The sequence below is a fragment of the Nematolebias whitei genome, chromosome 16, assembly GCF_014905685.2.
Source record: "Nematolebias whitei isolate Nwh7 chromosome 16, NemWhi1, whole genome shotgun sequence".
In the NCBI taxonomy this organism is placed as follows: Eukaryota; Metazoa; Chordata; class Actinopteri; order Cyprinodontiformes; family Rivulidae; genus Nematolebias; species Nematolebias whitei.
Genome location: NC_056513.1, coordinates 36684930 through 36690996, shown reverse-complemented (window position 1 = coordinate 36690996; position 6067 = coordinate 36684930).

Genomic DNA, 6067 nt, shown 5'->3' with positions numbered 1-6067 from the left:
ATCTGTGATAAAATCAACTAAAATCTGTGATAAAATCAACTAAAATCAATGATACAAACAACTAAAATCAATGATACAATCATGTGGAGGCAGAATAGGCTTGCTTAAAAAGAAAACTCTTTAAGCCTTCTTTAAAGTCAGTCAATGATTGTGGAGCTCTCAGATATTCAGGGAGGGAGTTCCAGAGGCGGGGGGCAGCCACACAGAATGCCCGATCTCCCATGGTCCTTAATTTAGTTCGTGGCAGGTGGAGGAGATGACTGTTCTGTGATCGTAGGGACCAGGTGGATGAATATGGAGCAAGAAGGTCCTTCAGATAATCTGGTGAATTTCCATATAAACACTGATGGGTGATGGGAGCAATTTTGTACTGAATTCTGTAGGTGACAGGAAGCCAATGGAGGTTATGGAGAATGGGTGTAATATGTTCAAATTTACGAGCTCTCAATAAAATCCTGGCTGCACTGTTTTGAATATATTGAAGCTTCTGAAGGTTTTTGCCGGGGATCCCAGTAAACAGGGAGTTGCAGTAGTCGAGCCTGGAGGAGACAAAAGCATGGACGAGTTTCTCTGCATCAGCAAAAGTGAGAGATGGGCGCAGTTTGGAGATATTTCTAAGATGGAAGAAACAGGTTTTAAACAGATGCTTAATATGATTTTCAAATGTAAGATGAGTGTCCATTTTTATTCCAAGATTTGTAACAGAGGTGGTGGAGAGGGGGATGTCTTGTCCGGAAAATGAAATAGTCGTTATAGTTGAAGTTTGAACCTGGTGAGGGGTGCCAATCAGTATGGCCTCTGTTTTGGAGCAGTTTAACTGAAGAAAGTTCTGATTCATCCATGCCCTTATCTCCTCCAGGCAGGTAGAGAGGGCAGCGAGTGAAGATGGAGATGACAGTGGTGAAGATGATGCTCCGGTCCTGATGTAAAGCTGTGTATCGTCGGCATAACAGTGAAAAGAAATGTTGTACTGATTAATAATTTGACCTAAAGGCAACATGTAAAGGGAAAATAGCAGGGGCCCTAAAACTGACCCTTGAGGGACACCACAGGAGACACAGACAGTCTGGGACTTGGCATTGCCAAGACTAACACATTCCAGCCTATTGGAGAGGAAAGATTTAAACCAGTCCAGGACAGTGTCACAGAGACCGACCTCCACATGAAGACGGTGGAGGAGGATACTGTGGTCCACAGTGTCGAAAGCTGCAGTGAGGTCAAGGAGAACAAGGAGGGAGGGAGAACCAGTGTCAGCAGCCATGAGGACATCATTGGTGACTCTCAGCAGTGCGGTCTCAGTACTGTGAGCTGCACGGAAGCCAGACTGAAACTTCTCATATAGGGAGTGTTGTTCTAGGTGGATCTGCAGCTGAGCAGCAACTGCTTTTTCCAGCACTTTTGACAGAAATGGGAGGTGAGAAATTGGGCGGTAATTAGAAAGAATGTCTGGATCCAAATTAGATTTTTTCAGAAGAGGCCTAATGATGGCAGTTTTAAGAGGCAGTGGAAATTGACCAGATTGCAGTGACTTATTTATTATTTGTGTGATTAATGGGCTTATTGCAGAGTGATTGGATTTAATGAGAGACGAGGGGAAAGGATCCAGGGCGCAGGATGAAGGTTTCATTTTCTTGATGATGGTCTCCACTTCACTCTGAACAACCTCATCAAAGCAGCTCAGGGACCCAGAATGCAGACGGGTAGATGGCAGATGAAGATCAGGGAGGCTATGGAGCTGAGATCTAATGGAGTTAACTTTGTTTTTAAAAAATGAAAGGAACAGGTTGCATTTTTGAACAGAGTCCTCATGAGATTGTTTAATGGGATTAAGGAGATGATTTATTGTGGAGAAGAGTTGTTTAGAGTTTCCAGGGCAGTTGTTGATGATGTTGGAATAATATTTGGACCGTGCTTCTTTAAGAGAAAAGGCGTAGGCTTTCTGATGTTCTTTATATGCCTGCTGATGTACAGAGAGACCAGATGATTTTACACGTCTCTCAATAGCACGGCCAGCTGCTTTCATCTTGCGCAGCTCAGCAGTGTACCAAGGGGCTGAACGGGAGAAAGACACCAGCCTTGCTTTAAAGGGAGCATGGAGGTCCAGAAGCTCCTGGAGAGATTGGTTGTAATTAATGCAACACTGGATGGAAATAGATCTTGTGACATTGCAGAAGCTTATTGAAACAATGCTACAGTGAATGCATGATGTAATCAAAGATAAAGGTGGACCAACGAAATATTAGTGTGTGACCTTTTTCTTTGGTGGCGACTTTTTTTTTGGCCAGGCAGTGTAGTATCAAAGGAAAACTGTTACATTTTAGAAATTAATTTCAAGAAATGAGTTTGTCCTCCAGTAGCCTAAGTCTATAGCAACATAACAAGCCAACCCTAATTATAGGATTTATCAAAAAGGAAAGTCTTAAGCCCAGTCTTAAAACTGGACAATGGGTCAACCTCATGGACAGAAACTGGAAGTTGGTTCCACAAGAGAGGAGCCTGATAACTGAAAGATCTTCCTCCCTTTCTGCTTCTGGAAACTCTAGGAACCGCGAGTAAGCCTGCAGTCTGAGAGTTAAGTGCGCTGTTAGGAAAATATGGAACAATAAGATCTGTAATACAAGATGGAGCTAGGCTGTTGAGAGCTTTGTAGAAGTAAGATTTTGAATTCAATTCAATTCAATTCAATTCAGTTTATTTATATAGCACCAAATCACAACAAAGTTGTCTCAGGGCACTTTACAGGAACATTCACATAAAAGCCAATTAGTAAAGTTCTCTATCTAAGGAATCCAGCAGACAAGTTGAATCTTGGCTTCGTTGCAGTCTCCCATCCTGAGCAAGCACAGTGGTAACAGTGGAAAGGAACAACTCCCTTTTAAAAGGAAGAAACCTCCAGCAGAACCAGGCTCAGGACAAGCGGCCATCTGCTTTGACTGGCTGGTTGAGAGGACAGGAAGGAGAGACAGATGAACATGGAACGGTAGGTCAATTCTATTCTGGATTTGACAGGGAGCCATTGGAGAGAAACTAAAACTGGAGAGATATGATCTCTCCTACTAACTCTGGTTAAGACTCTGGCAGCAGCATTTTGGATCAACTGAAGACGTTTTAAAGAAGTATTTGGACACCCAGATAATAAACCACTGCAATAGTCCAGTCTAGATGTGACAAATGTATGAACCATTTTATACACATCATTTTTAGATAATATGTTTTTAATTTTAGTGATATTACGCAGGTGGTTCTAGTAACGTTTTTAATGTGGGGGATAAAAGACATGTCCTGATCAAAAATAACACCAAGATTTTTAACATTAGAGCTGGAGGACAGATTAATGCATCTAAGGAGGAAGAAAGGCTGAAAAATTCATTCCTAAGGTGCTCAGGTCCAAAAACTAAAACCTCAGTCTTGTCTTTGTTCAAAATCAGAACCAAATTTGGTCATACTTTGCAACTTATTTTTGCTCTAATCTGATATCGCAAGATCTCTCAAGTTTGGAGTAAGATGAGGATGATGCTCAGCTACTACCACATCAAACGTTAGCCCAGTGTCTGTAAACTTGACTAAGTTATATTCAATTTTGGTTGACTAAGATTAAAAATCTATGATGGTCATCTTAAACTGGGTTGGTTTCTGGGTGGGTCATGAGATATTTTGCTAACAGACAAACATGATCTTTGCCAACCATTAAAGTCACAGTTCAAAGCAACAGTCAAACACATGCGCATATGAGCAAAAACATTATTGCCTTTAACCTTTGACGGTGCATGAGCAATCCTTACAACACACACAAACAGAAAAAAGATCGGATCTCAATGGGGGGGGGGGGGGGGTGGTCAGAATTTTCTTTCTTGTGTCTTGACCTCAGAATGAGCTCACTGCACGGTCAAAAACAACAAGGGATGAAAACGATGCTTAAGACACCCCACGCCACACACCAGAACTGTTTATAAAGTGGATGCACACTAAGACACATGTATTTAATAAAAACAGTTTTATTTTCTGACCGTTGTTGTACATAATGTGCTTTGTTTCAAGAATGCGGTTTAAATAAAGACAGCTGGTTTTAAAAACAGTTGAACATGGTGTAAAATTCACATACTGACGTTTATTTAGGTATTACTGCAAAAGATCTAGTCTTCATCTGTCATCGGAGTTTCAATGCACGATATTATCGGCATGTTATCGTATCGTCCAATATTAGCGATAAAATTAAATATCGGACATCGGCCATTCCATCAAAATCACTCACCGATATGAAAAGTGCTGTTTTTGTATGGCAACCCAGTGACAAGGTCTCCTGCAGCGCCCGCACAATGTGATGATGTCACGCACACCTACCTGATCTGATCACGGCGGGAGAGGAAGAAGTCAAAATGTCGGTGGTGTGGAAGTTTTTTAAAGTGTCGGAAACTGAGAGCAGAACTGATATTTGCAAAGACTGCTCAGCATCAGTGATGCGAGGAGGAGAGAGTAAATGTCATGAATAAATTTAACATTAAACATAATCCAAGTTGAAGTGTTACATTATTTTCAGCCCCCTTTTTGGCATCTGCATTTGGCAGCAGGCCAAATTGACAAAGACCCGCAGAATAATGTAGTGTTTTAATTCCACAGCAGAGAAAGTTGTGTAGTCTCTGTAAGTAGGTCTAGGAAAAAATATATTGGTTTTCGGCCAAATAAGTTTTAACATATCGGATATCGACCAAAAATCCAATATCGTGTATCCTTAGTTTCAACCTTTGAATAATCTGATGTAAAAGTTTGCTGCAGTTACATTTATTTCTGGATTGCAGCAGAATATAAGACACACACACACACACACACACACACACATACACACACATACGCACGCACGCACACAGAAAGCAGCTACTGTTAAATTTATAATCTTATTCTGTACTGAGTTAAACATTTCAAGAATGAAAAAAAAGTGTTTGGTCTCGATCAGTCACCAATTTAATAAAATTATATATGAATAAAAAAGAATACAGCTGACAGAATAAACTTAATATCGGGTAAATAGTAATAGTAGAATAGTTAAGATCTTTATTTAACAATGTTTCTTTATTCTTTTGTATTTATTTGTCATTCTTATCAATTATAACTAGTCATTTAGCCTTTTTTTTAACCATAACATTCTTTTAGTTGTTTGTTGGATTTCATTTGAGTCGGTATCAGTGTTTGTCTTTTTAATTCCAGTCGTTAAACGTTGTAAGGCGGAAATGTTGGCCTCAAATTCAATTTAACATCATGTTTGTGTGTTTGGGTTCAGCTTTATTCAAAAACTTCTTTTTGATGTTTCATTATTGTCATTTTACAGAATGAAATGATCATTTTGATCTCTTCACAACAAACCATTAATAAAGAGATGCATCAACATTTTGTCTTTTTTATTTGTTTTATTATGTATTTATTTTCCTTATTGCAATGTCTTTAAGAAGAAATTATCAAATGTTGCTTTTTAGGTCCCAAAGAAAACCGAATTAATTTTCTTATACATGAAAAACCCTATTATTGTCAGGATGTGTGTGATTATTTAGTTATTTTTGTTGTTTCAGATTTTTTGTCACTTGTTTGTTTCATGATTAAGTTTCTTTAGGTCTTGTAATTCTTGTGTGTAGTTATATTACTTGTGTATTAGTACACACTCACCTGTTCCCAGTCTGTGTTGCACCCAGGTGTCTCCACTTCGTCATCTGCCCAATTCTAAATATTCAATCAGTGTTTTCACTCACCAGCAGAGCATTACTGGTTTCAAGCCACATTACAGGAGCCCAGGAACACGAGGAGACCCTTTGACACCTTTGTACTGTTTTATTCTGTATAAATGGAACAACTTTGTAATCTTATGGTTTTGTCACATGCACTAACTAGTAAACTATTTCTTGCTGTCTCAAATCACTTGTGTTGTCTCCAGATGCAGACAGAAGATGGCAGCAGCTGTAAAGCTTAAGCTCAGCTGAGCTGCAGCATAACAAATTTAGCTGAGACACCTGAACAACCTTCAGCTTTAGTTTTATATATATATATATATATATATATATATATATATATATATATATAT